Consider the following 13,762-nt stretch of genomic DNA (forward strand, 5'->3'; position numbering starts at 1 on the left):
GCATTGTCTTGTCCCCAAATCCCTCTCTCATCAGGCACTTGATGCTCAATAACAAGAAGGGGGAATGCACTCGTTCTCTTATGAACAAATCCCAAGAGTCTGCAATTAGTTCAGTTTCTGCAACTGGTTGCCTACAAACTGAGCCAAGAACTGTGCTGTATTGCAATGCCTCATCCTTTCCCACAGCATCTGCGTTTGCCATGTCCACTGGAGGTCATGAAGAGATGTCTGTCCAGGACCTAGCATGTTGGTCACTAAGGAGCAGTAAGGAAGTAATGAAGTTGGTCCTTTTGCTGCATCTCTGACAGAGGATCAATATGGCTTTTAATTATAGTATCACAGAAAATAAGATGAATGTTATCTCAGGAGGTCACTTAATCTAGCCCAGTGACACACAGTAGGATCAGCTCTTTCGATGTAATTTCTAAAGATCTCTGTTTAACTAGTTTAGGTTGCAGCATTTTCCCAGTGACCTATTCCAGTGCTGCACCATCCTTATTTGAAAGCTTCTCTTAACATCTGACTCTCCCTGCTATTTAAACGCCTTGCTCTCTTTTGTGTCCGCTGTGAACTTGGAGAACAGATTATTCCCTTTCTCTTGCTTTGTATGCAATGATGCCTGCCGTGCCTCCCCTCAGTCTTTCCACTCCAGACTAACCATCCCCAAGTCTTTTAATTTTCCCTCCTAGGTTGTGTTTCTGAAAGCTTGGATCTTTTTTTCGCTCCCACCCTTCTCTGAATTCTCTCATCAATCCACCTCTTTTCTGCCTATCTACTTGGAGTCCCCAAAGCTCCCTGGAGTTTCTTTTGAGCTTTTCATCCAATCAAGGATGAAACCATACACTTCTCTGTTGCTTCCATAGAAATTCTTGCTCGTTGCCGTGAAACCCGCAGAAACCTCTTTGGATTAGACACTTCTTAAAATGTCAGTGCCCTTACAGAGACTTCCCTGCTTTAGGTTTACCTGCCCCATACGTTGGCCCTTGCTGAGCGCTATAGGAAGACCTGGCAGAGGGGTCCCTGTCGCAGCAGCGCTGGGGCTGCTCCATGCGGTTGCAGAGCCCGGGCAGAGGCGGGGTGCTGCCGCGGAGCTGTGTGCGAAGGGAAGGGCTGGTTTTGGGGGTGCGAGGCCGCTAGAGGGCAGAGGAAGATCAGGAATGGGGTGCCGGGCTAGGGGATGGGGTCTGCAGGAGGGGGCTTGGCAGGCGCGGGGGTCTTGGGCAGCCAAGTCCGGTCTCTGCTCACAAGCAGCCAGATAGTTGCCTGGAGCTCGGCACCAAGGTGAAATGCTGGCCTTTGCGATATTCCCCATGTTTTGCAATGAAAACGAAATGCTCCGCTCAGCTAGCGGACTGCGCAGTGACCAAAGCTGGGGTGTCGCGCTGCTGGCTGCAAGCAGGTGCCCAGGCATGGCAGTTTGTCTGTTACTCCGTTTCCCCTGGCTTCGGGAGGCAAGTGCCCACATGAGCCTGTCTTGTACGTGCTGCAAAGTTTTTAGAGAAGCTGTATATCCTTGCCTCACCCTGCAGTGTGCCTTAAGGGAGATCTTGAACAGACAGCAAAGACCCTTCTTCCCAAAATTGTAAGCAGGCTGCAATCCTAAGGCCTTATCCGCCAGATGATGGAGCCTGCCAGGCCCTTCCTGGGAGCGTCGCCACCAGTTACTTCTTCCGCAGAGCAACACAGACCGGTCCTTCGCCCTCATCCAGGCCTGATGCTCTGCAGGGATGCAAGGCAGTGGGGAATTGATGCTAAATAACCCTGGGATAAGGGAGAAGGTGGGGGCTTGTCTTGGAACAAGGTGGTAGAAGATGGCTCAGAGAAACGGTAACTTCAGTGAGCAGTGAGAGCAGGGGCATGGCTGGGGGGGAGGCAGGCAGAGCCGGGGCGGAGGGGCTGCTGGGCACGCGGGACAGGCACTCTGCAAGCAGGACATGGGCCATGGGCTCGGCTCGGCTCTAAAGGAGAAGAGGCCCCACAGCAGCAGCTTAGCGAGAGGCCTGGTGTTTGGTCTGTTCCACATCAATGGGGCGTCCAGCTGTGGCTGAGGATGAAAGCAAGTGAGAGAGAGAGGATTAAAGGCTCCCAGGGTCTCCTCTAACCCGCCTAAGACTCACCGAGAGGGCAGTGTGCGGCTTCAGGAAGGCTTCTTCATATGGAAAATATTATGTGAGGGAGAGAAAGAGAAGGGGGAAGGGAAGAGGGAGAGAGGGAGACTTCTGTCCAGAGAGTGCTGGGGGAAGACTGATGACAAAAAGCATTTTGGAGGTTCAGACCCAGCCCAAGGAGAAAGTGCTGAGTTCTGCCATACCCGAGAGTGCGGTGGGGCAGAGGTGTGATGAGTTTGGGAGGCCTGCAGACAGGACAGAGAGCACGAGGTCCAAATGTGCTAAGAGGACATAGCAGCAGAAAAATAAAGGGATGAAAGAAGAGGGGAAGCGGAGAAGGGGAAAGAGGAGGCTGGCAAAAGGGAGGAGAAAGGAGAGAAATGGAGGGGGAGGTGGTGAAAGGCAGAATGAGGGACATGGAGGAAAGCGAGAGGTGGTGAAAGGCCGGCTGTCTGCTCCATTGTGTTATTAACCAGGTCGCCAGGTGGAAGCGCCCCGCACGCAGCCCTCCTGGCCCGTTTCCTATCCCCGCCAAACTTCTCCCAGGAATGCTTGTGATCGGGAACAAATTGCTAACAGAAGTGAGACATTTTGCACTGAATGCAAGCAAGTTTCCAGTGAAAGGTTTCCTGTCAGCGGGTTGGGACTGGAGGGTGTGGAGCCTTTCTGCCTGCTCTGGCAGAATAATCCTGTGAGTTAACACAAACCATTGGTTATAGAGCAGGATAAAGGACCTGAGGCTGGGCTTTCCTGCCTTCTGTTTTGGCTGCCACCGTTTGGCTGCTTTCATTCACCGTTATTTTCTGCTTCGCCCGCGTGTGGCATTCTTGGTCTCGTTAGCCCTTCCTCCGCTCCCCCAGCCACCCCCCACTGGTGAGATCTCCTGAGCATTCACAGGCTTGCACTCTACTTTCCTCCTTGATTTATACTGTTGAACTGAATGACCTTCCTTGACCTCATTTTCGTGACAGTGTAAGCACACACATCAGCACTCAGCAAATGGCAAAAATAGTCCCTGCTTTGCAGTCCTGCCCTCTGAGCTGCAAGGACGCTAACTCCCCTGTTTACACATGGGGTAGGTTTGGCACATGGGTGCCCCATCACCTGGATCTGCAGCACTCCCTTGCACACTAGAGTCCCCAGACGTGGAAGGTGCTGGCTCAAAAATGCTGATCTCTGTATCTTTGCACATATGGACAGTGTTCAGCTGAGCTGGTGTGCATGCACAAGCAGTATGCAGGAAAATACTCCTGTGTATTTCACTCTATGTATAGACATGCAGAACTTTTCCTTCCTCTATCACTATGCTTCAAGGGAGCCCACAGATATACGTGGTCTGTCCCTGTGAGAAATGCACACCAATACTGTATCTCCTTTCTGTCTAGCTTGCTGTGTTCTTGGTCATTGCTGCTGTAGCTGAAAACTTGCTAGATGGGCCAGACAAGCCCAAATACAGAACTGGGAGATGTGCATTGACTCCCTGGTATAGACATACTTACAAGGTGAGGGGAATTTCTATTCCCACAAATATCCTGGTGCCCTGTGACTCCTGATGGAATAAGTGGATTTTAACAGGAGAGAGAAGAGATCACTTCTCCCTCCTCCCTAGAAAAACACATAGCTGAGTCTCTGCTCTTGGTTCGGAGGAATATCAGATAAAAGTCTGAAGTTCTGAAGTGTAAGAGGAGCAGCCAACCCAAAGGTTCTGCTGGGTTTTGGAACAGCAAGTCAGCTATGATCCTGTTTGCCATACTCCAGCTGCACCCCACCCAGCCTCCACTCTGACACCCTAAAGCTGAGTGTCTTCCACACTCTTTCTAAATAGTTGGCAAGGCAGGTTTGCCCCCTTCCCTAGCCCAGCGGTACATTAATCCCTTTGTCCCCTAGTCTGGAAATCTGCCTTCCTGTCCCTCCCTTCCCTGCCTTCCTGGGAAGTCAGTGTGGATATGGTGCTGCCGGCTTGCCTGTCTGAGCTGCTTAGTTAAGAATAATAAACAAACTCCTAAATGGAAGGATATTCTTTAAACCTGCCTTGTGCTGCCTGCCAGGGAATGCAGGCAGCAAAGCCCACCTCCTGTCCCCCTCCAGCCCTAGCTCCAGGCTCTCCTGAAACCTGATCTCCTTTGCTGTGGAGCTGCACCATGGCCTCTGTGTGCACCTTCCCCCCTGACCCTGTCTGGATTCTCCTGTCCTTTTCCCAACACACACCCAACAAGCACATGCTCCTTGCTCAGACATGCACATAGCACGGAGGGGCACACAGTGGCACTGCCACTTCTGGACTTGTGGAAGCAGAGGTGTGCTATACCCACCTCACAGATGGGCACGTAGCAGATTTACCCCTTCACACAGGTATACACAAACACACTGTAAAAAGTGATGCAAACGCCCACCATGCCAACAACTAGAGGCTGCTCACCCCTTTGGGAAACCCACCTAGACTGTGTATGCAGATCAGAGGCAGAAATGGAAGTAGTGCCCACACAGCCCCAGACATGAAAAGCAGCGTGGCACCCGATCTGCAAAGAAGTGGCAACCTCATATCACAGCATGACAGCAGAGCATACCCAATAGCAGGCTCACTGATGAACCCAGCCAGCATGTGTCCTCATTTCTCTCATACTCACCTCCTTTTGCGGAGATGTCCGTCCATCTCTTACTATTTTTGTCACTTTCCTTTCATATATGTGCACTCTCCCTTCACTCTCGCACATCCCGGCTTTCCTATGTATACCTGCTGGTCCATTCTCTCATTCCCTGGAGGTCTACCTCTCATACAAGGATATGCTACACACACCACCCTTACTTGTGCTTGAAATGCAGACCTTCCTGTACACATCTGTTTTGCTTTCATACACTCTCTGCTCTTTGCAGCTTCTCTAACACAGGTGTGTCTTTCCCTGTCTCTCCATGTTGCTCATGCACCTTTTATTTAGGCACACAGGCATCTTCTCCCGCCTTCTCCTGCTTGTTCTCCCCCTTCCAGCTCACACAGCTTCCCAGTTTTCCTTCTCTGTGGCCCATTTTCCTCATGCCAGCATTCACAGCTCGCAGGAAGAGGATGTCAGTTAGAGGCTGAGCAGTCCCTGGGACCCTCTGGCCCTGCCACGCTCTTCAACCCACTTCTTATTTTTCTTCTCTTTTTGTAATTTATTGTTTTCAGCTCTCTTCCTCCTCAGTGTCTGCTAAAGGAAACTCGTCTCCTTGCCTTTTCTCTCTGTTTTCATCTTAAGAGAAAGGGAAAAACCCATTTTGCTCTTTCCCCAGCTCCAATTCCCCTTCCACCCCCACACCCTCCTACCCCCCTTCCCAGCCCTGAAACCTTTTCCTGATAGTGTTGCTGTAACTGTTCAATTAAACGAGCAATTACAAAATCAATCAAACCGAAACGTGTGCTGTGCGCTGAGGGGGGACTGACTGCAGAGTGGGGACGTCGCCTGAGCCTGTCCCAGCCTGAAGGCAGCTCAGCTCACAGCTCAGCTGAAATTGTCTTGTTTGATGGTGAAACATTGCTCTGAGGACAGGTGCTCTGCTTCTGTAGGGTCACACTCTGCTGTGTAAAGCCAGCATCACTAGCTTCACACCACCTGCAAATTGCTCCTCTCTGAGAAAATCCTGGCAAAGCTGTTCGTATTAACCACGGCCTTTGGTTTGAATTGCCCAGTAAGAGGGTGCTAGTTGGAATACGTCACTGGGGATGTTCAGATGAGGGTGGTTTCTGCAGCAATAGGAAGGAAGGAAAGTGATCAGGTGAAAATGGTAAACCCAAGCATGGGTCTTGTGTAATTTCATGGGGATAGACCTGCTGACTTCCTCTCCCCTTTTGTGTGTATGTTTCTGCTCCTGCTACACACTTAACATATCGAATCAGCGTGTGCCATGGCTCTTCGCCACTGTCTACTGTTTTCTCACCAGGTGACACTCACTGTCTTACTCCCCACTATCCGTGTCTCCTCAGAACTACATCCATGATTTTCACTCCAGGAATTCCCTTTTGACACCTGCAGCCCTCTTGGCGCTGTCACAAGCAAGCAGCTAGGCACAAATCCTTCCAAACTGATCACAAACAAGAAAAGATGAGCTGGGGAAAAGGTTGGATTAAGAGGAAAATGTGCAAAACAGATGAGTTTTGGTTCATACGTGGGCAGAATCATGGCAGATTTCCAGTGGCACAAGGAAGCCAGCTTTAGCGTACGATATTTACCAAGGAGACCCAGATCCTGCTATTGGTTACACCAGGGAAACCCCATCACCATTTCATCCTGTGAAAGGCTGAGGCAAACTGATGAAAATTTGGGACCAGAGAGCTTAATGGAAAGGATGGGGAAGGCTTTCTTGTCTGTTTATGAGCAACATACATGAAAGGAACACCTTCTAAAAAGCCCTTTGCCCTAGTGTAATCCATTTGGGCTGCCAGGAGCACACCTTCGTCTTGCTGATGGGTTCTGGTCCTGCTCTTAGAGGAAGACTTCCCTCCAGATTTAAGGGAAGCAGGATTGGAGCTGTTTAATGAGGAGCTCTTATCCCAGACTTGACCCTGATTTTGCACAGTCAGAAAAGCAGCATCCCAAAAGCTTATCATTCCTTTAAGAGCAGAAATCTGGCGAGTTTCCTAGGGCAGGAGTCCAGTTTGGCTTTAATTTTTAGCGAATAATACTTAAAGCCTGGTCAGCCTGCAGGTCCTATGGAAACACAGGACTGTGTTGACACACTTCCTAATGCAGCAGGAGGTACGCAAATCAATTTGCAAGGATGTTTAACGAGGTCCCCCGTCCCTCTTTTTTTTTTTTAGTTTGGTCACACCCTGATTTACCAGTTTTATATATGTGAAAATATTGAAGATAAGCACCAATACACAACTGCAGCTTTACTCCTGATCTGAAGTTCCCTGGGTCTGACGGTGACATTCAGTGCTGTTGCAAAGCTCATCTGTTTCCCCACCCACCTGGAAATGACAGCATGAAGAGGGCTGGAAAAGGAGAAAATTTGGCAGGGGGAGCAGTGGGGCGTAGGTTGATTTTTTTTATGCTGCTTGTCTTGGATTGTACTGATACCTTTTAGGGTGTATTTATTGGGTATGCCAAGGATGCCTGGAGCCTATGGCCCTGGTGTTTGTATAAATCTAAAGAACTAAGTGTATGTTTCAAAGCATTTTAAAGTCTATGGCATCAGCCCAGCTGCATGGCCCTTTGTGCAGGCAATGCAAGTCTGTCTGTCTGCGAGCACTATTCAGTTAGCACTACTTTGATCTCTTTCTATGACTTAGGGAACTCCCTGAGGTAGTGTCCTTTGGCTCTCAGACCTAGAAAGATTTTAGCTTGTGATTCTGAGGACAAGACAGGCTGGTACCCCTCCCTGGCAGCCTTTGGTTAGAAGGACCAGCTGTAGAGCCCAAAGGAGATTCCCATTTTTCTGGGTAGGTTTGGGACCCAAACATCTGGGGGAGGACTCATTTATGGGAAAGATCTAAAATGCCAAAGAGGGACAGGGAGGGACATTATTTTGCAAACCTTTTGTCCAAAAGCTACAAATCTCTCACCCGTGGCTCTGCCTGTCCCTTGGCTCTCCCTTCATGCCGGGTGCATGCAAACGTGTGTGTGAAACAGCTTGGCCTGTGCCCCTGCCAGACATACAGCAGGACCGTTGGTCAAGCCACATATGGGAAGGAGCAGGTTACAATTTGCTGATTAGGAGGGAGGAAAACCCTCCTGGCTCCTTGGAGGACAAGCCCCCCCAGCAGCAAATAAAGGCTACGAAGACGCTGCTGGTGCGCAAGCCCTCTCGGTTGCTCCAATTTGTTGAGGTGTTTACTGGGGCTTGATGGAGGTGGATGAACGGACCTGAACACACTCTCAGTTGGTTTCTGTCAGGTGGGGAAACTGTTGTCTCTGAGTAATTGACTCCTGATTTATGAAGGGCTCGCTCCTGACTTGCAGTAAGATGAATAATAGGGAAATTTGGCCCCTGCTCCCTGCTTAGGGGAATGCATTGCATGCTCTAAGAGATAAACACACAGCTCACATGCTTACAGATCCCAGCCTGGCATTTCTGCAGCCCCCAGGCTCCCACTGGGTTTGCTAACACACTTTGGGGCCTGATCCTGTTTTGGCAGTCCTGGGGGAGGGAAGTGCTGCTGTAGTACAACAGATTGGGTCTGCTTTGGTGCAACGCCATGTGCTCGTGGTACTGCAAAATGCCATACGGGTGGCACTGTGTGAAAGTCTTTGGTCATGTCCATCTGTCTGTTTGCCATCTATATTTGGTAAAAAAATGATTTGGAATTGTTTGTTTGTGGCTCCTTGGAAACCCCCCTTAAGAAATGGCTTCTTTTGTTTGGTTACTTGGGAAAAATATTTTCCCCTCCTTCTTTCACTATTTTGAAACATTAAAAAAAGCAAAGCTTTAAAGAGCCCAAGAATATCCAGGACGGACTGTCAGCAGCAGCCTCTGTATCTTTCCTCATGGCTCCGTGCTTGCCTTGGTCTTCATCTCTTCCAGACACTCTGCTCCACCTTCTTGTAAATTCTGACAATGAAAACACTATTTAAATGTCCTCGAAGTTTCTCTTTCCATTGAAAAAGGGGATTTATTCTCTTTTTTTTTTTTAATCAGAATTAATGTGATTCTAATGTGTTCCTTTTGATCTTCAGGGGATTTTTTACACTGATGATCCCTAATTTTGAAATGATTTTTTTTTTGTTTTAATTGTTTTAAAAAGCTTTAGTGAAGGGGAAAAAAAATCCATCCTACTTCTTTGGCACATCTTTAACCTTTAAGTACCTCCGGAAAAAAATATTTAAAATATATTATACATTTTTAAACAGGGTGCTTTTGACAGGTCAGTTTCAAACCTCTCTCTCTTTTCTTGTGCTGTGTTGGAATAAGACAATTTTGCAGCTTGGATTTTTTTGACAGTTAAATTGCAATGTAGGCAGAGGGTGGAATAGGGATCCTGTCTCTTTAACTCTCTAACTAGACAAAGACTTTTCCCCTTTGAGAGCTGAGCCCGGGATCAGAACTGTCAGATGATCTCGTAGCACTTGGGAGAGTTTGCAAAGTCATAATTATATCTTTTAACCTGTCTTGCTCTTTGCAAAAGAAAGGTCCTATTATATTGAAATGAGATTATTAGCCATCAAATACTTTCTTTCTTGGGATTCTTCTTCTTTAAAAAAAATTCAAATACCTTAACTACTTTGCAATTGAATTTTTATAAGATTTACTTTTCACTAAATAAATGTTCTGTAGCAGCTATTTTTTAAAGTATTTTTAAAAGGGTGTTTTCAATATGCAGATGGAAAAAAATCAGACTAAATGTCTGAAATGTCACCTGTATAATTAAAGGAAGGTAAAGTTTCAGAGCTCAGTTCAGTTTTTTTCCCTGGCTTAGTTGGTGAGCTTCACTATTCAAAAACCCTGATTCTTTTCCTAATTTCAGTGCCAAAAATATTTTTTTTCCTGAAACCCAATCATTTTCAACCTTCCATTTTCTCTCTTTTTTTGTGTCTTTTCTTCTTCCCCAAACATGAAAAAAATGAAAATGAAACCCCAAATAACTGGAGAAGTTTTTTTTTTTTTTTAAATCCACACAATTAAAATCACTGCGCTGCAGTGTCGATATGTGCTTTAACAAACGGTGACGACTGCATTAAAGCAATCAGGGTCACACCAAAAAGCTAAGCAAAATATGATACCAAATTCAAGTAAGAGCCTCTTCATACTAGCTCATCTGAGTACCAGTTGGCAAAATAGTTACACCCAGGCCTAATTTGAAACTTGAGATTAGTTCCAGGTTACACAAACAACAAATATTTAGCACGTGTTTAAATGTCTAGCTGAATAAGGATTGAAATGAACATAAAATAGTTGAAATCCATGAACAATCTGGGCCTGATCCAAAGACCTCTGAAGTCCATGGAGGATCCTTCCACCTGCTACAATAGCTTTGGCTCAAGCACCCCTTTGTTGGAAGCGATTGGTCACTTTAATCCAATGATTAAAGTGCTGTCATTTATAGCTCTATAATTCAGATTGTGTCAGCCTTTCCATTATAAACTCTCTTTCTTTTCAAGGGTGGGCTATGTCTTGGCCATAAAAATTCATTCTGAGATTAAATTCAGCATGTTCCGATCTAACAAAGGAATCGTTCCTTGTGCAGACAAAACTCCCCGTTAAACTCACAGGATGCCAGGAGGTCACAACTGGTTTACATTTTTTTAAGGGATTAGATACATGTAAATTTTAAAAAATGTTCTGTCGAGTACACAGGGCCCAATCCTGCAGCACGCTCAATCATGGGAGCCACTTTACCAGTGTGAGTAGTTCAAGATAATGGGGGCTATTGCCGTGAGTAAAGTTACTCATATGTGTATGTGTTTGCTAATACCACAGTCTGGTATATGTTTGGTGCACACCTTCAGGAAGGTCCTCAGTTGCATGCTGTCATAATGCACGTATATATTCTGTTGACTATATACTTCTTTTTTTAATTCCAAAGACTAAGAATAAAGGCCATTATTTAATACACATTTCCTTAACCTTGTCAAAAAGATGTCTCAGTCATAATGAAAACCAAGAGACTGACAGATCAAAAGAACCTTCCTGATGTTAAATAAGGCCCTGATTCTGAATGAGACCCACCTGGGGAAACTTTGGTCATGAAGCACCTCAGGACAGGAAAGTTAGGAAATTCATTGAGCTGCACTTTATATAAACCTAAGCACCTGCTGAATGTTAAGCACATGTTTTCTATAACTCTAGAAGTCCTCCATGCTCCTGTTGCTTTGGTATTGAAACACCTCCCTGTCTTACCTGTTTTTAATACTCACAACCCTATTACAAACTAAAGGTTTTTCTCCCTCCCCCTGCTTTACAGGACAGACCCAGTGCCTTCAAGGAAACTACTTGACACTCTATCAGCAGGCATTCTCTGTCCGTCCAGCTTTCAGTTTCCATTTTCATGCTGAGGCTGCAACACCAGCTACCTCTAGTTCAAGGTAGGAGCAAATGTCTGGTTTTACTTCTGCATTTGCACCCTTATATTTCTTTTCCAACCGGATGACTCAAGAGGAAAGAGTGGCAGATATTCATCTAGAACCTCAGTAAGCTACCTTTAAATGTCCATGTGTGCTAGAGAGCCAGGCAGGTAAAACTGGAGATCCAATTCAACCTGTGTAAATTGGCAGTGTCCCCTTGACTCACTGGAGCAGCTCCAGTTTACACCACTGAGGATCTGACTTGGAATTTCAAGGCTTTTCAGTCACCATCATAAATATCTCTTCTTTTTCTTGGCAATGAAATAATCTATAGAGTAGTTCCAAAAAATTAAAAGAAGTTGTTGGCAGATGTATCTATTAGTTTGAGCTGGAGATTTTTGGCTTTTTTGAGATTTGAGCTCGAACACGGAGTAGCGTGGAGGCTTCTTAATGTCCACAGTAGTAGCTTTACCTTTGGCTGTGCAGTCAGCTGAGCTGTCCCTAGGGACAGGTACTTTGTTTCTCTGGGTTGACTGTAGGGAGGCTTTAAGAGACCCTGGAAATATACAATAAGAGGAATTCAAAAGCTACCCCTTGTCTCCCTGACAAGCAACCCTGGTGAGTCCGTAAGAAGTGCACTGAAGTCAGTACCTTTGTTCCAGCCTTTGACAGAGATGGTGTGTGGCTTATAGAACGTAAGCAGTAGATGATGTCTCACTTCGCGTATTTGAAACGTGGAAAATAGTGCCTTTCTCAACTGCAGATTCCTATGGAAAACGTTCTTAGCCTTCTGGGAGTAAAATTCCTCTGCAGGGCAGGAGGTGTTATGCCTTTGGAAGCCCTGCAAAGTCAGGCCTGTCATTGCAATGGAAGGAGATTGGGGTTGGCGCCTCCGTGGGTGTGAGTGTAAACATCCATCTGGGTGTGCCAACTAGAACGTGCCCTGGCTTTGTTATTACTAAGGCCGGGCTCCACTTAAACTTTCTCCTGAGTGATTATCGACGTGCTTGCAGTTCCGGGGGACGTGGAAATTGGCTTGTTTACTCTAATTTGGCAAGAGCGAGCCGTCAGCCCTTTGAGGCACTGGAGTACTTCCTTGAAGTCAAGAGTTGCTGTTCAGCAACTTTGCAGAGCAGATCTGGGAAGAAACTGAGCCCATATTTTGGACAGAAAAATGAGGTCTCAATTGATAAGCTCACCTCAGCCGTACCCCATGCATTTCTTCCTGCTGATCCTCACATTGCTGTCACCAGCCTCTGCTCAAACTCACCAATGCCAGCACAAATCAAGGTGAAAGGTCGTATAAATTCCCGATCAGAGCTTAAATAGCCTAGATTTTTTAATTTGGTCCTGGGACTCTCTCAGGAAAAACGTCAAAGCCGCCTGCTCCGTTATTTGTGCTGAGCTAAAAATAACTTGGGGGGCCCCACCTTAACTGAACACACTCCCTTGAAAACAGACCAGTATACAAATTCCCATGTGCTGGTTCTCTCAGATTTCTGGCAGCCAGAAACCAAAGTCATCAGAAGCTAGAAAACTATTACTCTTTGTGGTGTCACCCTTCCTGATAGAAATCAATGGATCTACTGGAACACAGCAAGCCGCAGCTCCAACACATGGAGGAAGGTCTTGCTTTATTTCCAGCTGGACATTGCCAAGCCTTCAGTCAGAGCCACCAATGCAGTAACTAACACTGACGATGTCTTAACACCAGTGTAAAGAAAAAGCACTTTGCAGTAGAGGAGCTCTGTATTGTCTTTTTCTTCTAATAATAGTGCAAAATCTGTACTAGGAGTCTGGGCAGCACCTTGAGAGCTCATCTGCCTGCCCTACAGGCAGTCTTCCACAGCGGTTGTCTGCTCAAGCCAGTAATGGGCCAGTGTTCCCAGTTGCATTTACATTGTCAGAGAGGATGATACTCTCGTCCTTCACATCCTTCGTCTGTGGCAGACACGTCCTTGGGAATTGTAATGTGTTATGGTCCTGAAAATGTATTTGCAATCTGTTTTCCTCATCAGGTCTCTGTGATGACCTGGAGGAGATTGTTGGTGGGCTGTCCAGCTACCCAACCAAATTTATCTGTGTGTAAACACCTTGTCCTTGATTCCTGCCGTGGTGGTGAAATGAGCTGAAGTGGCATTTGCTAGCACCAGAGACCAGGTTTTCTGTTGCTGGGGCCTTTTCAATCAATACTAACTTCCCAAGCTTTGCTAGGTGGAGCATTTCTCCTAAAGCAGCTCCACTTCTCCTTTCCGGCAAGACAGTCCTATCACCCTCCGATACTCAGTGCTTCACAGGTTGGATCAATAGGCGATTGTTACAGAAACACATTGAACTTCCCCAGTCTGGGTTTCTCTTTTTTTGTTTGGTGGGTTTGTTTGTTTGTTTGTTTTTTCAGCCTTTAACAAAACCCCCAGAGATTTGAGTAAAAATAGAAAGAGTAAGAAAACAAATTTTATCATAATTTTTTTCAAGGGCAGAGAAATAATTTCCCAGCCTGCTGTAATCCTCCTTCACAGCCCCAGAATGGTTTTACGAGCTGAAGCAATCAGACTCTCAGGAGGTGCTTGAGTAGAAAAGGGAGACCACGAAACCAGGGCCGTATTTCCATCTGGTGTAAAATAGCAGTGTTTCAGTGGGTGGAAGCTGAGTGCTTTCCCCCGGCCCTGGATTGAGCCA

General features: G+C 46.5%; 1 protein-coding gene across 1 annotated transcript in view; it reads left to right on the forward strand.

The window, feature by feature from the left end:
• The window catches only part of NFYA (nuclear transcription factor Y subunit alpha), a 91,759-nt gene that overhangs the window by 49,625 nt on the left and 28,372 nt on the right, over positions 1-13,762 (forward strand). Inside the window, exon 16 of the transcript XR_012677328.1 lies at positions 10,984-11,104. The gene's annotated coding sequence lies outside the window, so the exon portion shown is untranslated. The remainder of the gene's footprint in view (positions 1-10,983; positions 11,105-13,762) is intronic.

This window comes from Calonectris borealis, chromosome 26, assembly GCF_964195595.1.
Source record: "Calonectris borealis chromosome 26, bCalBor7.hap1.2, whole genome shotgun sequence".
Classification (NCBI taxonomy): Eukaryota; Metazoa; Chordata; class Aves; order Procellariiformes; family Procellariidae; genus Calonectris; species Calonectris borealis.